The 21,729-nt window shown below is 42.3% G+C and overlaps 1 long non-coding RNA gene across 1 annotated transcript; it reads left to right on the top strand.

Moving 5' to 3' along the window:
* Window positions 1-2,410: 2,410 nt before the first annotated feature.
* Window positions 2,411-13,129, top strand: LOC106005786. The gene is made up of 3 exons (XR_001179408.2): window positions 2,411-3,818; window positions 6,064-6,962; window positions 11,816-13,129. It is a non-coding gene; the product is annotated as an uncharacterized LOC106005786 (long non-coding RNA).
* The last annotated feature ends 8,600 nt before the right edge of the window (window positions 13,130-21,729 follow it).

Genomic DNA, 21,729 nt, shown 5'->3' on the forward strand with positions numbered 1-21,729 from the left:
AAAGCGAACTAATTGGAGGAAGGGTCTGTTACAGTTTAGGTGGGATGGTCAGGGTAGGCCTGATTGAGAGGGTGGCTGAGCAAAGTCTTAAGGCAGCTGAAGGCTGTGGGCCAGGAGGGCCTCTGGGAGAAGAAGTTAATGCTTTCCTCCAGCTTGACATTACAGGTACCTTGTCACTTTGTATCATGCACACTGGCCCTCCTTCACTGCTCTCCAGGGCATCCCCCTTCCCCCACTTCTGGGGCATCTCATTCCCACCTCAGGACTTTGCCCATGTTGTTCCATTAGCTCAGTATTTGCCCTTCCCATCCCTGGACTCTGAACCAGCTCTTTGCTTTCAGGTTTCAATCCACATACCAACTCCTCAGGTGGCTTTCTTTGTCCCCCAGCTCATTATAGCTTAGGTCCCTTCCCACCATTACTCTTATAGCCCTCCCTTTAGATACTCAATAACTAAATAAGATTCTCAATAAACAAATACATGGTATCCAATAAATAGTTGTTTGAATAAATGAATAGACAAATAGAGCTAAAAAGGGGTGAGCTCATTGAGAACAGGACTTCTGAATTGTTGGTTTATCCTCAGTGCCAGGCACATAGTTACATGTATTTGATACACTTTATCTTCATAAATAAATGTCATTATCAAGGATAGATATAGGGATCAAGTTATGATTCGCTTAAATCAAAGCATAACAATAAACAAACAAACAAGATTTTAAAAGAAGTGTGAAGCAAGGGCGCCTGGGTGGCTCAGTGGGTTAAAGCCTCTGCCTTTGGCTCAGGTCATGATCTCAGGGTCCTGGGATCGAGCCCCGCATTGGGCTCTCTGCTCAGCCAGGGAGCCTGCTTCCTCCTCTCTCTCTCTCTGCCTGCCTCTCTGCCTACATGTGATCTCTATCTGTTATATAAATAAATAAAATCTTAAAAAAAAATAAAAGTGTGAAGCATTAAATTGTATTTGAGGAATGACTTCCTGTCCTGCTTCACTCTTTCAGCAGAGTAACCCTTCCCCCCAGATGAAGTTGTCTTTGGTTTCAGCCCTTAGCCCAGACGGGCCCTTTCAGGACAATTCCCCACCAACTGAAGGGTCAGTTGGTACCTTCCTCCCTTCCTGTGAGTCTCGGTTTGCTCAGCAGAAGAGTTACACACAACAAAGAGTTTTTGCTTCTTCCTCCTCCAGTCTGAATTCTACATGTCTTTCAGTTTCCACTGTGTCTCAGTCAAATTAACTATATATGGCTGTCATATCTCAAATTCTCAATTATCTGGATAATGAAAACATTTTAAAATTTTCCCCCATAATCTCTCATACTTTGGGAGGTATCTCTGGGTGGGGGTATTTTCTTATTGATGTTTGCTCAGGAAATGCCATAAGAATGATAAATGTATCCATGAAATCCCTGACTTATTTCAAAATGTACCTTGAGTGACTTATTAAAATCATGCAATAAAATTGAAACAAATGAGATAAATCAGAAGAAAAATATAAAGATAGTAAAATGAAGCCAGAAATAATCCCACTACAGAGAAATTCCAATCATAGGGATTCAAGCAGTTACTGTAAAGGGACCACAGATTTGGCTCTGAGCAACAAAGGAACCAGAGCAGTCATAAATATTTATGATGTTTTGTAATACCAGGGGCTCAGGAGACTAGACACCCAAAGGAAGGGTCTTCCGTGCATCTTTGGAAGGGACACTGGTATCTTGAATAATATGTAAAGCAAGTGATTTTCCAATAGTTGTTTCTGAAAGGTCCCCCAATAATGGGTCCATGATTAAAGGAGCGAGACTGATACAAAGCGAAGGTCAAGCAAAGCTTTATTTTGCACCAAGCATCAAGAATCAAATTGACCGGTCAGGGCCATCTCTTACAAAGAGGCGACCTCTGCCTTACAGACTAGCTTTTAAGGGCAAACGCCATGTGGTTGGGCCTGGCCACGCACAGGTGGCCAATGAGATTGTGACACACAGAGAAAGCTGCACAATCATGCTAGGTCACACATGAGTGACCAATTGAATCAATTGAATTACAATTTACCCTATAGTAGATATTTGAACTAGCCTATTACCTTGGTCAGAATTGGCGCCCAAAAGGTGCCCAAAGGGCAGGGCCCATACTCCTTGGTACCTAGGGAGACAGTATGTGCCCCCACTGATTGGATACCTCCACCTGGCCTGACCCACCCTTGTATTTGGGCTTTGTTACCTTGGACTGGTTTCCGGGACTTATTTTTTTTTAAGTCAGTCCCCTGGATGTGGGGGCGGGGGGACAGGGACAGTTTAAGTTTTACTGTATAAACAACAAAGTCATTCAAAGTCATTGTTTAACCGGATGGAATCACTCTGGCTAAATAGACCCTTACAGTTTCCGACAATGTCAGTTAAGGAGATTTAACTTAGGGCATCATAGTAAAGTGAAGTCCTTAAGAATACAGTTTCTCTTGAGGGAATGAATTGTTGTAGTTCAAATACGAAGTTCTTTAATTATCTGACTTGATCCAGGGATAAAGTCTAATATATCTGAAAGAAATGACAGATTGCATCCTTCCATAGATGTTATTTTCTGCAACAAAGCTTTGATAAGAATCAAGTAGCAGAGAAGTCAAGGATAGATTGTGTGGCAGGGACCTAACGTGTCAAAACTTTGTATTTCTAATTTGATGCTGGTATACACCAAAGAATTTGGCATTCATGTGTGAATAACAAGGGTTCCTAACCAGGTCCAGTATCTGCATAGACTACCTCTATAAAGAGTCAGACCAAGACGTACCCATGGGCCAGGGCCAGTTTGTCTTCAGAAAACAGACTTCATTTGCTCTAACACAGCACATGGACAGCCAAAGCCCCATGGAGCATGACCACCGTGTGACATAAATAACAACCCTCCCACAAACATACATTCCACAGTTAAATATAAACTCAGTTTTCTGTTATCCTGTTTTGGTTTATTTATCCCATGCCTCCCCACCCATTAGTGCAGATAGTTGAGAACTGATCTTTAAAAACAAAATCAACCTGCAGAGAAAAAGTCATTTTGGATTCATGACTGGGGCCCTAGGCTGTGGGTTTCATGTTTGATTTGGCTGCTTCTCAATCCAGTCCTGTATAAGAGATAGCCTCCTCCACCCCCCCCCACCCCTGCATATAGCTTCCTCTATCAGCAGGATGATTTTGTTTTTCAGAAAATATGTCCACTTGGTAAGCTGTCAAAATGAGCTGTACTCGAAGTATGCGTTATTCAGAGGGAGAGCATATTTTCAGCACTACTTGAAGTCTTCATTCCTGACAACACATTAAGAATTCAACACAGTAATCTTATTGTTTTAGCTGTTGCTTTTACCATTACTCATGCAACATGACTGGAAAAAAAACTAATGATGATTTTTCCCTCCTGCTGTATTTTGTGTGTGTGTGTGTGTGTGTGTGTGTGTGTGAATTTTTTTAAACTTTTGGTTTGGGATGAATGCCCCTAACAATCCACCATCTGGTGTCCAAATATTTTTACAGACGTGAATCCAAATACCACAAAATCATTGCCATGGCTCAGGTTATGTGAGTCTTTTTCTGAGGCAGACTTTTTATTAAATGTGATTATTCTCGAACTCTGAGAATCTCAGCCAGGAACATTAAGATTTAGCCTTGATGACCAATATAAAAATAGATGGAAGGGAGAACTCCCCTGGAGCTAATCTCGAGACCAAAAAATGAACTTTTATTTTTGTTATCGTACACAGCAGTATACAGACTGAATCCAAGTGACAACGTCTGCTGTGGCATTCCTGCTCTAATCATCAGGAGCGGAGAAGATAAGGTGTGAGTAAGCTCTGTGGGAATCGAGTTTCAGCCCTGTCAGGTGTAATCAGAACCGTGGTCTTAAAACAAAGGCCTTCACTCCACCTCCTCGGTCAGAGGACAGTTCACTTCCCCATCCCCCCCAGACACTAAAAGGGAAAAGAAGGATCAAGTCTGCGCGTGAGAGCAAAATAAAACCAAACTGAACAACAATCACATGTCTGAGTGCTAGCTGTCTCCTCCCTCTTCCCACCCTGGGATTAATGCATCTACATTAAACATTGGATACCCCCCTTCTCTAATGTAATAATAATAATAATAGTTTTTAAAAATGAAGATTTCCTTCTTAGCCCTCTGTAAAGAAACTTGTTTTAGGGAGTCTGTGCATTATGAAGGAATTCTTAGGACCCCACCATGTCCTTTTTCAGAAAAAAAAAAAAAAGCGTATGTTTGCTCAAGATGTCGCCCAAATTTTTAGAGCACGGAGAAATTTGCTCTTGTCAGCAAACGTGCCACACAGAAAATTAGAATTTGTATGGCTACACTCCCTCGCAAAGTTAAAAATGAGGTCAAACAGAGCCCAAAGGATGATATATCCTCACGGCTTCGAGCTTTGCTAGTGAAGACAATCGGAATAGTCATGAAAATAATGCCAGAACTCAGCATGTCCATAGTTAGTGACGGGTAGAACTGTCCTAGAAAGACTAGATTTTGATGCAGCTGCTTTGGAAAGAAGGGGCGAGTTACCATTCCCATTTCAGAGACAGGCAAACTAAGGTATGGTGGCAATTAAGTAGCTGTGCTAGGGTCCCTGCAGGTCAGTGGGGAGCTGGAGATAGGTCAGAAAGGGAGAGGAAGTGTAGACAGGGGTGATAAGGCTCTAACTAGAGGAAATTAAAACCCTGTAGTGTGGGAAAAGAACAATTAGCCGAGACAGAGGAGCAGGAAGGAATACCGAATGAACTACAATCAGAGGAAACGAGCCAGCAACAAAGGAGAAGGGATGGGAGGTGGGATGCGGCAGGCTGGGAGCTTGAGAGGAGTCCGGAGAAATGATTTAGGAAGGCTGGCTCTCTTTGCCTCTGTCAGGGCCTTATTGTTTGGTTGTCGAGGCTCATAATTTAACCCCTTTAAACCTCGAATGTCACACTCTCAGGCAGCTATCTTTATTCATGAAGCTCTTCGAGACTGTTATGTGAATGTTATGAATTCCAGATGAGAATGACTTTGTGATTAGTTTAGAAAAACCTGTCCTTCACCCCTAAAAAAGGGCAGAAGTCTAAGCTTGCATCAATAAGGAAAAATCTTTCCATCAGAAACCCAAGAAACACTTAGAGCATGGTAGTATTAACAAGAATAGATGGTTTAAGACCAAGAAGAAAACATTTGTGAAAATATTTTGTGAAAATGTGATTCTTTTTTTTTCTTTTTAGTAAAAACACATAGAAGGGTTTAAAAGTAATTTCTATGACTATCCAAATTACCTAAGGAGAAGAAATTATTTATAATTAGTGGGAGGTCATGGGGAAAAGTACCGATGCTTTATGACAATAAGAATGTGCTTCTCTTTTAAGTCAATGTGTTTAGCATACATGATGATTGACACAACTGAAAAAGATGTACTGTGAGCCCAAAACAAAATTATGTTTGACTCACTCCTAAAAATCAATTGGCAGAATGCTACAAGGAAGCACCATTTTAATCAGCCAAGAGGTTAGTATCATGGGTGAAAGGCAAAGAGAAGGATGAGCTAACAGGTAGTCATTGAAGAGAAGGGAGAGTTGATTATAAGTAGATGAGGATGCTAAATGGATTAGAAGAGCCAGCTACTATGACAAAGGGTTGGTTGAAGGGGCAAAGTGGATAATGAGGCAAAGTAAGGATTCTTTAGAATCCTCTGTGTCCAGGAAACGAATTAACTGCTCAGAAAAACTACTAGATGAGGGAGGATCACATGAGAGTGACCAAAAGTGACCAAAACAGAAGGCTCTTGATTTATAAAGTCAGCATACCTAAAAAGAAGAGTTTTGGTTCTTTCTAAGGGGGATGGGAGGACTGAAACAATACTTAGAGGGTATAAAAGAGAACTGAGAAAATTTGAAGTAGACAGTGATGGAAGAATGGCTTTCAAAAAAGCCACAGGATGAAAGATTCTTTAAATACCTTAAAAGAGACCGTGGGTGAGGGAGAACATTTGGGAACTTGAAGCATTGAACTCGTTTTTATTTTAACTTATTTTAGTTTAGTGTTTTGATCTTATCTTCAGGAAGCCAATAAAATGTATGGACAGAAGAACGATGAATTAAGGACAACTGAGAATTTCCGTCCAATAAACTAAGCTGACTCCAGAAGAGGCAGCTCCTGAACTGGAAGGAAACTCTAAAAAGATGAATTTTGCCTCAAAGCAGCGTTTCGAGAAGAATGATGAATTAAGGACAATTGAGAATTTCTGTCCAACAGACTAAGCTGACTCAAGAAAAGGCAGCTTCTGAACTGGAAGGAAACTCTAAAAAGATGAATTGTGCCTTAATGCAGCGTTTCGAGGGCTCCTTGGAAAGACAGAGATACTCGGGGAAACCAGAGTCAAGTAAATCTCATGCATTTCTGGAAACAGACCAGTGAAGAAGCAGAAAATTGCTAGCCTTTCCCTTTTAACTCAGAAGCAACTGAACAATTTAAAGGAAGATAAAGCGTGGGGATGAAATTATCAAATGCCTCGCTAGGTATCAGTTCAGAAAATAAGACAATCTAATTTCAGGAAAAGTTACCTCTTGATCAAAATCCTTACAGAGGTTTGGGCTATTTACATTTATAGAGAAAGCTGGTAAATAAGCATTTGTTAAGATCACCATCATATTCTGCAAATGTTATGTGTTACATAACATCACAGAGTGGAGACTGGTTAGGACATATGAAGAGCAGATTAAACAAGTCCTCGATGCTTTGAGACTGGATCACTCTCAAGGAGCCAACATCTGTGCAGACATGAAGGTTCCCGCAAGCTTGGCCATCCAGAGGTAGCAGCGCATATTTGAACAAGAGAACCTCAATCTCAAGATTCATCCACAAAGAGATGCCATCACAGAGAAGGTGTACATGAAGAAACCTTTGAAGAGAGGGGGTGGGGAAACAGTTTGCTTGGCAGGCAGATATGGAGGGATAAGGGTAGGTATTTCGATACAGGAGGAACCTCTGAGAAGACCCAGAGCCCAGGGTGGGAAATCAGATTGAGGACTCCCAGGCAGGGCTTGGTGAGAATGTAGGTTTGGTAAGGCATGATGGGAAAGGTAAGGTATTCTAGAAAAACAACAGTTTAGGGCCTGGGCTCTAAGGGCATGGGCTCTGAGACAAACCAGGTTGGAAGTCCAGCTCCATCACTGTCAACATTTTTTTTAAACCTCTCCATGGTTTATTTTCTCCTCTTATAAATGGGATTTTAACAGAACCTAGCTTAAGGGTTGTTCTAAGAGTTAAGTGACAGAACATGTGGAAAATAAGGACTTCAAAATAGCTATGGGTGTGAATAAATTGTAGTCAGCATGAGGCTGAGAATACACATCTTCCCAGCTTCCTCAAGGTCATCTCTGGCTGACCTCTATGCCTTTTTCAAAACTTTTATGCTCTCCAAAGACCACAGCCCCACCTGGCTCTCTCCCTCTAAGGCATTGTGGAAAGGCCCACTTCCCCCTCAATTTCTCTTTCTTCCACTCAGAAATAGTCCATTTCTTCTCTGCTGATCTCCTGCCTGAGCTAGAAGACCCAGTGCTCCCACTCCTTTCCAAAGCTAGCCTTTCCCTTGAACCAGCGATTCAGTGGTGGCCTTAAGGTTCTGGAAGGATGATGTTTCCTGCTCTCCTGGCCACAGTAACTCCTCCACAGACTCCTTCCCCTCATGCTCAGTGTTTCTCTGGCCTTTTGTCTTTTCTTCCAAAATTTGGTGTCTGAACGCCTGACTTCTCTCCTTCCCGCAAGAACTAAACTCCTCTCTGCATTTTTGTCCCTTCACTGTTGAGACGGCTGGTCTCAGGGTCACCAAAGATGAATCTAACCAGTTTTTTCTTCCTATTCTATCCTAGCTTCTTGCGATTCTGAGTTTACCTTCACTGACAGGTTGTTTCTCTCTATTCTGATTGTTCCTTCTCAGCTTTCTCTTTCCTCATTCTGTTCCAAATGCAACCGTGAGGATTCTAGACTCCACGTGTCCCATCTTATCTGCTGTCCTTCCTCTGGGCAGCCTTTTCAAACCTACGATTTAACCATTTCTCTGGGTCATTCCTTCACCCCCTCCTGTGGGTTGGAATTTCCAGTTGCCTTTGAAAATCTCATGTCATTGCCTTTTCATTTCATTTATTTGTCCACTCAAAAAATATTTGAGTGCCACTGAAACCTCATCCACCTCTAAAATCATCTATTTCTCCATTCCTACTCCCATCTGCATTTTCTCCTGTCCTTTCTCTGCATAAATGACATCTTAATCACTCTACCTGAATGAGGATCTTAGAAGCTTATGTTCAGCCTCCTCACCTAGACATCTGCTCAGCTACTAAGTTGGTATGAGGGTGACCATGGGCTTTTTTTTTTTTAACATATGCTTACTTTTCTCTCAGGAAACTAGAACCTAGCTTTATTTCCTAGGGGCAGAAACTAATTTTATTTCTCTTCACAATTTCTTTTTTTTTTAAGATTTTATTAATTTATTTGAGAGAGTGAGGCGTCTGAGTGTCTTAGTCATTAAGCTTCTGCCTTTGGCTCATATCATGATCCCCGGGTCCTAGGATTGAGCCCTGCATTGGGCTCCCTGCTCAGTGGGGGAGCCTGCTTCTCCCTCTCCCACTCCCCCTGCTTGTGTTCCCTCTCTTGCTGTGTCTCTGTCAAATAAATAAATAAAATCTTTTAAAAATTTTATTTGAGAGAGAAAGTGAGAAAGAGAGATCATGAGCTGGGGGGAAAGGATAGAAGGAGAAGCAGGCTCCCACGTGGGACTTGATCCCAGCACCCTCGGATCATGACTTGAGCCAAAGGCAGATGTTTAACTGACTGAGTCCCCAAGGCGTCCCTCTCTTTGTAATTTCCCAAAATGACTTAGTAATATTTCTAGGACTGAGTAGAACTCCATAAGTATTCTTGAATTATATTGAGTTGAAATCTTTCATGAAGTGATTGTTAAGGATTTTTGAAGACATACCTGTTAATTCTCTGGCAAAAAAATGCAAATGTACTCAGTTATCAATTAACACCTACAGTTAAGATTCTAAAACTCTGTAGAAATAGTACAGAAAAATTATATTATGGCCTAAAAACATTAATTGTAAAGAGGGAAATAGAATTGTTCAGAGAGAAGACAATCCTTTATTTCACAAGACCTTGCATGGGAAAGATGAAATCACCAAGGATAAATTGCCTTGTATGAAAAAAGTATCAAAAAGTGAAGGCTGAAAGCCAGAGGGAAACGAAAAGAGGAAGAGAAAGAGGAGCCAAGGGAAGTGAGGTGAGGGGGACCACCACAAAGACAGCCAGGAAGTAGTTCAGAACAGCCTAGTGAGTTTTGAGCACAGTGGAATCTAGTATTTGTTTTCCATTGTTGGCTGTGCTGTGCTGTAATTTCCCATAACTCCCATCACTCTCCCCTCTACCTCAAGAAAAGCCAGCTATGTGGTACTCCAAGTCAGCAGTGGAGTGCCACTCAGATGCCACTCAGATTTCTCTCCAGGAGAAGCTGCTACAAGGAATGAAGTGACGCTCACCTCCCCCTGGTGCACCTTCAGGACCCGCCTTAGTGTCCAAGCCAAGGCCACCATCTGCCTGAGCTTCCCCAGCCATTGACTGAACTCTGTGAGAGCTCTAACTGGGCTATTTCTGCCAGAGGCAGGACTCCTCCAGTGGGCTAGCTTTGCTCTGCATTTCCCATCTGCCTGCTCAAGACTTTCCCAGAGCTGTGCTGTGCTCTGAGGCTCTTTCATTTCTCTCTTCACAAGTGCCAGATCTGGGGTTCCGCTGACCCACTCTTGTGCATATGAGCACTTTCTCTTTCTCTCTCTCAATCTCTCTCCCCTTTATCTTTCACAAGCATTTTCTGAAGAAATCTCTTGTATTTCTCATTCTGTCCTGTTGACTGAATCTCAGAAGAAATGAACTGACACAGTGGGATGTTTTTCTCAGGAGTAGGGTGTGGGGGTGCTGGAATTGGAGCAGTTTCCATGGTGGGGTGACATGGTATGGAAAAGGAGCTCTGCATGCAGGAGGTAATGGCCCAGAGGGGTGGATGGGGAATTAATGGAAGCAGGAAGCTGAGCCCAGAAGTGACTAGGAAAGGAATAATCTAGAGATTTGGAGAGAGAGGCTGGGTTTTCTATTTCATTTTAATCTTAAAGGATAAGTTAAGCTTGCAGCTGGAGAACTTTCCAGGATATCCAGGCATCTTGCTGTGTGTGAGAAGGTACAGAGCAAGATGCTTATAATGTGCTCTGAAGGGCGACCTGCAACCCAGGGGAGGTGGAGGCTGGTGAGAGAGCACTCCCAGAGCTCTCACAGAGAATTTACCTGCAGCACCTACCACGGGGCTCAGCAAAGAGGAAGCTGGAGAGGCTAGCCGAATGAATGAAATCTGCTGCTCTAAGTGAGAGCAAATTTCCTGATCTAGATAAATTACATTAGATACTCAATGAACTTGTGAATGATGTCCTCAAACTACAGTTAGTGACCATTAAGAAATTCCGAAGAAGGAAACAGCTGTGAGCTAGGTATTGAACAATGACACTGTGGTATTTCAAATGAAACCAGGATGACCTGCTTTGTTTACTCACAGTAGGAACAAAGTATTCTCAATTCTACATTACTTTTTTTTCATGACTTTTAATATAATTGCTTGATTCTACAAGATGGTCCATATCTTTGGGCCTTATGGTCACATCTGGCTCACTTACTTCCCATTGTCCCAAAACTGTGAGACTCAGTTCAGGTAGGGAGGTGGTGATATGCTAACTGCTTCCCATGCACTTTCATGAAACGATGTTTACCCAATTAAGAGGCTCCAATAAAGAGATTTTTTTTTCCTGGGGTGCCCAGGTGGCTCAGTCAGTTGAGCATCTGACTTTGGTTCAGGTCATGATCTCAGAGTCCCGGGATTGAGCGATGCATTGGGTTCCCTACTCAGCGGGGATCTTCTTCTCTCTCTCATAAATAAATAAAATCTTAAAAAAGAAAAAGAAAGACTTTTCCTGAACAAAGAGAGTCTGCTCCCTGTTCTGGTGTACATTTTAAACACCTCTAAGACACCTTATTACCTCAAACTGTCAGGTTATTCTACCAACGAATGACCAGTTATTTGAGGAGATGTTCAACCAGATTCTAGAATGTGTTGTAAAGGGCAGTTTTGAAAGCCTGTTGTATAATAAATAATTGAAGAACTACCAGGGTTTAACTGAGGGTATCTGGCCCTCGTGGCCACCGGACACCTATAAATGACTACATAAAAGGAGAGCTCCTACAAAAATTTACTATTAGAGGTCTTTGTTCTGAACTGCCTTTCTGAACCAATTCTTTCTACTGTTTCTCTTCACCTCCTGGCCCCCTGAGCTAACAAATTTACTGTCTGGTGTCCTTCTCCTGTTCCCTGTTCTACTTTGGCCTTCATGTTGCTCCTCCCAGCAGACTCTGGTCCTCCTCTGTTCAGGGCTGCATTTGGCAATTTCAGGTAAATGCCCTCCTAGGAAAACCCAGGAACCCTTCGACTGGACTCTACTCCTGGGGGTGGAACACCTAGAAAGTTTGGTGGGAGAACCGGATACCAGGAAGGCATGTGCTGACATGGTTTAGCTTTCAAATATTTGGTAGAGGCCTTGTTTTTTTCTTTTCTTTTCTTTTGTTTTTGTTTTTTTTTTTTTAATTCTCTAAGGCCCCAAGAGATAGAGGAAGGAATAGTGGGACATTAAAGGGACATAATATAGCTTAAAAGCAAAAGCAAAATGTATTTCACAGCAGTCAGAGCAGCCACACCTGTCATTTCTTGTCCCCGAAAGGTGCTCAAGCAAATGCTGTCTAGCCATCACGTGGAAACGCTCGATCACAAAAGGAGTCATGGCGTCGGATGGACCACGTTACTAGAGGTCTACAGCTTTCTTCAGGGCTGAGCTTCTCAGAGTCAAAACTTTCATGGCTCTTCAAGTTGAAAAGAAAAAAGTCAGATGCTTGCCTCTAAGGAATAATTTGGAGTGAGAATCATGGGAGGGTCCCTTGTATACGGCTACTGCCAAGAAGGAAGCTATAGGTGAAGATGAGAAGCAGGACAGTTTGAACCTTGGTTGGAGGATGGGACCTGGTAAACTGTGTTTTTCAGTTAACTGTGCTATTCTCAGAAGGACCCAGTAAGCTGTGTTTTTCTGTGTCAACTGGATCAGCTTAGACCTGAAGAATGCCAGCAATTTTCATCTTCCCACATGGCCAATCTATAATAATTAGTTTTACTACTTTTTTCACAAGCTATTACTTTAATTATTTTAATTAGATTGTTCATGCACTCAAGTTGTTTACAAGCACTTTCCTTTTCATAGCGCATCAATAAACAGAAGAAGGGAAACTACCAGCTTGGAGGAAGCCAAGTTTTTATCAGGTAGGCGGTGGCCGAGAGCGTGGAGGTGCTTCTCCTACTCTAAACTGGGGACCACCCAGCAGGCGGACCTCCTTACAGAGGACGCGAGTCTGTTCCATTGGGCGGACTAGGTCACGTGGGCATCCTCTGTGGTTTCCGCCCCTTCAGTCAAAGCAACACAGAGCAAATAACCCGTTTTCTCAGTGTTCCTCCGACAACCACCACCGCAGAGTACATACTACAGGCTATGGATGGCTAACAGTAGGCTTTTATTAAAATTCCGCAGACTTGGCCTGTCTCAGTTATTTGGTTTGAGTTCTGGTTCCACCCCTTACCGGTGTGTGACCTTGAGAGAGTAACTTCTCAAATTCTCGATTTGCCTCTCTGTCAAAGGAAGGCAAAAGCACCAAACCGGTCGAATTCTTTTGATTGCTAAATGAGTTTGCTTTGGGCGGGTGCTCACACCGCGTCAGCATAGAGCAGTCATTGGCCCTCGTCTCTTCCCTCTTGCCTTCTTTCCTTTCTCTTCTGCTCTTCCCATCTCAGCCTGACAAAATTGGGACTTGGGGCTCCAGACTTCAGGATTATTTCTTACTTCATTACTGTTCTTAAGCCTGTACTTCCTGTAAATATAAAAGAGAGAAAGTGAAATAACGATTTCCAAGAAATTACCACAATTTGAATAGTCCTATTGGGACATCCGAAAGACCTCAAGTTCCTTTTCTTCGGGGTTGTTACCTCCTGCACTCAAAAGTTTTGCGCAGGCGCCCTTTGGAACGTGTGTCCAGCAGCAGCCGGGTCTTCGCACCTCCTGGAATAGACCAGCGGCGGTGGGGGCAGGAAGAGGGTGTGCAATGCGGGTGCAAGAAGCTCCTTAGGCTCCACCCACAGCCTCAGAGTATTTGTCCTTCTGGGGGAGGACAGAGGGACTGAGGCAGAAGACCCTGAGTGCCATTAATTTTTGTGATCTAAAATCCTACTTTGAGCTTTTCTTTAGCAAAACCCAGCACTCCAGAAAGCCCTGTTGCTGTGCTCCCAGAGCTGTCTCTCCTTTGCTCATCTGTAAACTTGGAAGAGAAGTTACCAAGGCAGCTCCGCCTTCACCATAATCTGTCAAAGTAGGGAACTGGGACTCTTTACAGCAGATCCCAGGAACCCTATATTTTGCCCTATGCAATGAGGCTGCTAAATCCCCACCAGTGAAGCGTAACTTAAAACAAAACAAAACAAAACAAAACTGTCTTTAAATCTTTAATAGATTAACAGAAACACAATTTTTTCTCCAGGAGTTCTTCTATGGCTAGGATTTAGAACTAAGAAGGAAAAGATTTGGTGTATGTTGAATTGAGATGTTGTACTTGACCCCATGTGTTGTATTTTTGTTCCAATTAAATGCAATTGTGTACTATTTTTGGTTTAATTTAAACAACCAAAGGAGGAACTGACCGCTCAGGTTTTCAAAAGGAATCTTTGGGCACCATCTTGTGACTATTTATGGTACAATAAAACCAAAAGCAGCTCTCTGAAGTTTTTAAAAGCGTACTTCTGGAACTCTCTAGTGGCGAATCATGGAACTGAGAAAAAGAACAGGTAATGAATAATGCTTCTCCTCCCAGATATTGTGAAGACTTTGGCTCCTTCTGCTGTTATAACTTAGTGATTTGCTGAAGAATCAGTGCAGTCACACTCATTAATCTCTTTGTGTAAATTTCAAACACATACAAGAAATAACAATAAAGTCTCATTTTAATCTCAAAGATGGAAAAAAAGGGGAATCTCTCCAACATTTTAACATTTGTTAAGAACCCCCAAATTTTAAAGCTGGTCAGTCAGGGGTGCCTAGGTGGCTTAGTGGGTTAAGTGGCTGCCTGGGGTTCTGGGATTGAGTCCCACGTAGGGGCTCCGTGCTCAGCAGAGAGTTTTCTTCTCCTTCTCCCTCTTCCCACCGTTCTTGCTCTCCCTCTCTCAAATAAATAAACAAAATCTTAAAAATAAAAGCTGATCAAAAAAAATATAAACTGTCCTCATGCCATAGTAATGCAACACCACATAAATGGAAATGCCCACCATCTTGGTAAGCGTATTGTACTTTCTAATCTCTTTATGTGTGCTAGTAGTTAATTCTCACAACAGCTCTAAGAGCTCTAAGCTCATCTCCCACTGAGAAAACTGAAGTACAGAAAGGCAACTAACTCGGAGGCCAATGACTGGTGAGTGCCAGAGCTGGGACACCGTCAGACCATTCCCTCAGAATCCACGTCCCTCACCCCTACCTCACTCACCCCTACCTCATGCTGTCTCTAGCTTGATGTTAGTGACTCTGGGCATGATGCCAATGACTTTTGTTGTTCTGTGTTAGCCTTCCCTGTTAAGATAGCCCTTGAGCAATGTCATCTGAGTGCTTCTTAAATGGTGGTGATAATGTTAGTCCTGAGACAAGTGTCTGAAAATCCTCCATTGATGTGGACTTACAATGTGCTAAAAGTTAAAGCACAATGTACGATATCAATAAAGTCTCATTTTAAAAAAATAAAGTCTCATTTTAACCTCAAAAATGGAAATAAAGGAACTCCCTCTATACTTCCCACATTTGTTAGGAGCCACAATATTTTAAAGCTGGCCAGCCAGTTAAGTGCCGTAACGTCTGTGCTGTCGATATAGGAGAGACTTCTTGGGGTTCCCCAGCCTTGGCACTGTGGGCATTTGGGGCCTGATAATTCTTTGTTGTTGAGGGCTCTCCTGTGCAATATAGGATATTTTGCAGCATCCCAGATCTCTACACAGTAGATGCCAGTTTCGTCGATAGTCCATGGAAGGAAAGCAAGAGCTCTGGCGGTGATGGTCTCTCATTGGCCAAGTTGTGGCATTTTCTTATGGGCTGAGCTTGTTGCCAGCCAAGAAGAAACTCTTCCTTCCTCCTGTTGGAGGAATAAAGTAGGCTTTTTTCTTGTTGGGAATGTAAGTGAATCTCTTCTTCTTGGGGTCTGCAGTTGACGATGAGTGATGGGGCATGAGAACTCCTTGTGGCCTTTGGTCTGTTTAAGTTTCCTTTATTCAGTTTCATTAGTTTTTTTAAAGATGATTTCTGTGTTTTTACATATAAAAACACATTATATATAGAAGGTTTTTATACCCTAGAAAATGTGGTCTTGACCTTGACAAATCCATTGCAACTCACTTCTCCACTTTGGGAATGAAATGTCTATATCCTAATCCATTTGTGCCCCAAATGTCATCTTCTTTGGAAGGTTTGGAAAGGTTTTTGGAAAGGTTTTGTCTGTATACCACCTGAGTTATCTACCAGGAGCTGTTCTTCAGTGTCTCACGCTTCTTACTCTGCTCATGGCTGCTCCCTGCCTGGAATTCCTTGGCATGGACCCCATCAGAAGTGCTCTTCCATCTACACCAGTGGAGGAGTGAGTGTGGACAGGCCACACTTTGTTTATTAGACACTCCCTTTATTTTTTAGGAATATAGATTTATAAATGCTATATCCTCTGGTTGGATTGACCCCTTTATCATTATATACTGCCTATCTTTGTTACTTATTATAGTCTTTGTTTTAAGGTCTATTTTGTGTTGGGACACCTGGGTGACTCAGTTGGTTAAGCATCCACCTCTTGATATTGGCCCTGGTTATGATCTCAGGGCTATGAGGAGGAGCCAGTGTAAGACCCCGCACTGGGTCTGAAGCCTGCTTAAGATTCTCTATCTTGGGGTGCCTGGGTGGTTCAGTGGGTTAAGACTCTACCTTTGGCTCAGGTCATGATCTCGGGGTCCTGGGGTCGAGCCCTGTATCAGGCTCCCTGCTCATTGGGGAGCCTGTTTCCCCCCTCTCTCTGCCTGCCTCTCTGCCTATTTGTGATCTCTGTCTGTCAAATAAATAAAGAACATTTTTTAAAAAAAGATTCTCTCTCTCCCTCTCCTTCTCCCACCACCCACTCCTTGCTCAGAAATTAATTAATTAATTAGTTAAAGAGGAAAGATAATGAGCATCTCATAGGCTATTGAGGGAAGTCCCTGGGAATTGCTAGTAAGCATGTTGACCAAATTTTATGACCAATGAGGTATTAAGTGGTTCTCCATGCTTTTGCCATTTATCAGAAGAAATTGAAGTACAGGTTAAGTACCAGGAAGTAGGTTCAAAGTCAGCTGTGCAAAACAGTGCTTGGAGAGTTGCTAACTCATATCTGTACAGGGAGACCCTCACCAGTCTGGCAGGCAGCTTCAGGTCTTCCCCACTATAACAACTAGTACTAAATATTAATCCTGGATGGGTGGGAATTTTTTATTTTTTTTCTTTTTTTGGAAGAATAGCAACAGCTGGATCTTTTTTTTCATTGTATTATTTTAGTCACCATACAATACATCATTAGTTTTTTGCTTTGTTTTGTTTTAAGGATTTTTTTTATTTATTTGACCGACAGAGATCACAAGTAGGCAGAGAGGCAGGCAGAGAGAGAGAGAGGAGGAAGCAGGCTCCCCGCTGAGCAGAGAGCCCGATGCCGGGCTCGATCCCAGGACCCTGGGATCATAACCTGAGCAGAAGGCAGAGGCTTTAACCCACTGAGCCAGGCACCCCACATCATTAGTTTTTGATGCAGTGTTCCAAGATTCATTATGTATAACACCCAGTGCTCCATGCAATCCATGCCCTCCTTAATACCCACCACCAGACTCACCCATCTCCCCACCCTCTCCCCTCTAAACCCTCAGTTTGTTTCTCAGAGTCTACAATTTTTCACGGTTCATTTCCCCCTCCAATTTGCCCCAATTCCCTTTCCTTCTCTTAATGTCCTCTATGTTATTCCTTTTGTTCCACAAGTAAGTGAAACCATATGCTAATTGACTTTCCCTGCTTGACTTTTCACTCAGCATAATCTTCTCCAGTCCCATTCACGTTAATGACATTGGCCACACCAACTTCTTTCAAGACATCTCTCCAAAAGCAAAGGAAACAAAAGCTAAAATGAACTTTTGGGACTTCAGCAAGATAAAAAAAACTTCTGCACAGCAAAGGAAATAGTCAACAAAGCAAAGAGGCAACGCACGGAATGGGAGAAGATATTCACAAATGATATTAAAGACAAAGGGCTGATATCCAAGATCTGTAAAGAACTTCTCAAACTCAACACCCAAAAAGTAGATAATCATGTCAAAAGATGGGCAGAAGACATGAACAGACACTTCTCCAATGAAGACATACAAATGGCTAGCAAACACATGAAAAATGTTCATCATCATTGGCCATCACGGACATTCAAATCAAAACCACATTGAGATACCCTTACACCAGTTAGAATGGCAAAGAATTACAAGGCAGGAAAAAACAAAGGCTGGAGAGGATGGGGAGAATGGGGAACCCTCTTATTACTGTTGGTGCAGCTACTTTGGAAAACAGTGTGGAGATTGCTCAAAAAATTTAAAATAGAGCTACCTTATGACCTGGCAATTTCACTAATGAGTATTTACCCAAAGACGCAGATATAGTGAAAAGAAGGGCAATATATGCCCTAATGTTCATAGCAGCAAGGCCCACAATAGCCAAACTGTGGAAGGAGCTGAGATACCGTTCAACAGAAGAATGGATAAAGAAGTTGTGGTCCATATATACAACAGAATATTACTCAGCCATCAGAAAGGATAACAGCTGGATCATTTTATGACTTAGTCACCCTCTGGTCCATCATCCCACCCTTGGGTCTATTCAGACAAGAACAAAATATCTCAGGAATTTTTGCAGTCATAACTATCATGGCTTTTTGGGAGATTTCCCTGAGATGAATGTCCATGGGAAACCATAGATGAAGCTTAACCAATATTTGAACACTTACTGCCTGGGATTGGATTGACAGTGCTGATGCAAGTGATCCATTGGAGAATGAGGAACTGACCTAAAGAATTCTACTTAAATTCTTATGGTCAGTTGTCAGCCCTGGAAAACTTACACTGGAACTAGATGAAGTTCTAAGAGATATTATTTTGATATGGACTAGCAAATGCCCCAGATTGAAGTAGACTCTTTAAAAAAAAAAGAGTTCTTGCTGTGTGAACCAAGCCCAAGTCAGCCAAAGGGTGAAAACCCAGTAAAACCAGCCAGAAAATAATGTGGTGTAGCTACTGAGTCAAGGGGTTCCCAAGGCTGAAATAGATGGTATCAACCATGAGGATCTTCACTCCAGGTAAATTGTTGAACTGGCCAAGAAAACATTCCAAGCTCATTTGGTTGAGCCATGAGCAGACACCACACTGTTTGAAAGTAAAAATAACTGTAAATCCTTATTGGCCTGGAGAGGCTCATTCCTTCTTTGCCTCCTTGAGCCCTTCCTCCACCCTCTCTTCTTGCTTCAGCTGCTGATAGTACAGATACTGTATGGACCTTCCATGCTCCTTAGATAACTAGCATTGACTCAAAATCCACAGATCCACAGATATCTAGCACTGACTCAAAAAAATTCTGACTCTGCCTCCTTCACCTTCTGCTAGTCCACACACATGAGGAAGGCAGTTTGGCCACTGAATGCAGCTGTCCTTAGAAAGGGATCACTTCTTCATAGCTGCTTTCTAGGTAATGATGAGGCCACAAGGGATGGGAGGTGATACGGGCTTATTTTGAATATCTGAGATTTCTCCCTGACCATTCTTGGGCATGGTATGTCTTTCTTTTCCCTAACAGCAACCCCAGGACAAACATGGTTAGCACACCCTCTAGATGGCAGCTCAATCAAAATGGGGCTGGGGAGATTCAGACTTAATTCTGGTTCAGTCACCTGATTCTCTGGTTGGATCAGTATGGTCCCAGATCATAAAGATAGTTGTCACTTGGTTGAGTAATCATCACCAAATTCCCCCATGTTGCCTACACAGGCCAAAGTGGGAGCTATTATGGGTCTGTATAACTTTTATTAAAATGTCCAAATTATCCTTGAATCTTTTTTTAAAGAAAGGCTCCAGGCCCGGTGTGGAGCCCAACATAGGGCTTGAACTCACCACCCTGAGATCAGATCAAGAATCTGACAACTGACTGAGCTACCCAGATGCCCCACTCTTGCACTTTTTTTTTTTTTAATAAAAGGTCTGGGTGTGATTAGGGGATATTGAAGAAAAGTTGAAGTTATCAACACTGAAAGTGGATATTGTGATTTTTAGGCAATTTTTAGGTATTTGACATCAATCCATCTTATTTACAAATGGGTTAAAGCGTTCCATCAAGTAAACTTAGGATAATCCTATTCCACTCTACCCGTAAAATAAGAACTAATGAAGAACTAAGGTAATGTTTGGTGTCCTTCACAGCTTCCTCCCCACCTGCAAGCTTGCCCATGCTCTTTAAACAGCCCTCCCCCAGGGGTCAAATGACCTCAATGGATTCCTCCAGACTCTGCTTCCTGCTCTCTCTTGTGACATCCTATCTTACACCTCAGTCTGTTTTTTCTCTTTGTCCACCTTAGTTGTAGTGGCCATTGTTGGTTGGTATCTGGTATCCATTCTTATCCATTTCTCCTACCTCCAGTATGAGTCCCTGTTGGGGACTCATGTGGGAAACCAACACCATTCAGACATTCACTTATTTCAAAGCAGTCAGGGGATGCTAACCCCATCCCCATCTTCAGAGGTGGCACTGATTGGTCTACGAGCAGCCCATTCTTTCTTTTTGCCAATAGATCAATTCCAGCCAATGAGATGCTAGAGGAAATGTGAGGAGGAGCTTCTCAGAAAAGTTAGCTTTCTCTCATAAAAGAAGGCCACAGAAAGAAACACATCCTATTTCTAGTTGTGATGTTTGGAGTTTCTGTAGCGATTTGATCCCAGCCTGAAAATGAAGCCACCATTCAAGATGGTAGAACAGAGAGAGGATAATAATGTTATAGTGCGTAGCCAACTGTGAAGCCCACCCTCCCTTTGGGAGATAATGTATTTCCTAAATATATAAGTCTGCTTGAGTATTTGATTCTGTTACTTGTTACCATACACTGAGTTAAGTAACTACATGAATTCTTCTAAGTACCTTAAATGAATTCATGTAATTAAGGCTTGTAACAAATCTATGGGTTTATTATCTCCTACCTTTGGAAGATAAGGAAACTAAGATACAGAGAGCTTAACTGCCCTGCGGAGGTGACACAGCTACTTAAGTGACACAGCTAGGATTGGAAACCAGATCAGGCTCAGAATCTACAGACAACCACTACTCTATCACCTCTCACTATTTCGTTACTCATAACCTAAAGCCTTTCAACCAATACTAACTATACCTTGCTTTTAAGACTGCTGATACTGACTACACCTTATTTTTTAAAGACTTTTAAGATACCTTGCTTGTTAAGACAACCAATACTAACTACACCTTCATTTTTAAGACTCAGCTGACTCTTGGGCTTTGGACCTCCAAGCCCTTCGGCTTCCAAGCCCACAGCAGCAAGCTAGCTTCACCTTCCCATGTCCACCTGCAGGGCCCACTGCTTGCCCCGAAGAGGAGATTGAACATTAACATCTAACTTCATTTCCTATTTGGCCACCTAGGAAGGCAGCCAAAAGTTAACATGTGAGCTCTGGTTTAACATTCTGTTTATTTTAAGCACCTTGATGTGAACAACTGGTTCAAAGGCCATCTACTGTATGGACCAAATAATGCCTTTTAGGAGAGACCCTTTGCGCTTATGATCTGGCTGGCAATAACTGGGAGATCTTATCTTTGCCCTGTCCCCATTGAGGAAATAGATAAGCAGCTCCTCAAACCTGTCTCAGGGGTACACACACACACACACACACCACAGTTACTCCCCATATATGACATGGGGCAGGTGGGGATATAATTACCAGACAACAATTACCCCTTTTCGTCAGCTCTTTGTCCTGGGAAGTTCCTTCCCCTCTCCCCACTGACAGTTCTTGGCTGTGATCAAGGGGAAATATGGATTGTACTGGATAGTTCTGCAGCCCATTGCCCTTGCCAACCCCACCTCTTTCCACCAATACTATTGATAACCTATCAGAAAAATTACCAGATTTATTTTTTAAAATCATCAAAGAAACTAGGGCAGAGGTAAAAAACATTCTAAGTCTGGGGCATGGTTCTGTTTGGTTTAGTCAGGAGGGCACTATTGCTTAACATTTTTGTAGTAGAAATATCAAGTAACTCACTTTCAAGTTTTTCTCAATCACAAGGTGTGTAAACTTGAATAAAATGGACATATGAAGACGCCACATTTGAGGGGTCATAAAATATTATAGAATCTCCTTAGATCTATACTTGGAAGACTTGGTTTTTTTCTCCTAAAAGTTTTTGTATTATAAACATCTGAAGCCTCCTTTAAAAAAAGATCTTAAATGAAGCAGATGGTT

This window comes from Mustela putorius, unplaced genomic scaffold (genome assembly GCF_011764305.1).
Source record: "Mustela putorius furo isolate JIRA1106 unplaced genomic scaffold, ASM1176430v1.1 tig00003853_pilon_pilon_pilon, whole genome shotgun sequence".
Lineage (NCBI taxonomy): Eukaryota > Metazoa > Chordata > Mammalia > Carnivora > Mustelidae > Mustela > Mustela putorius.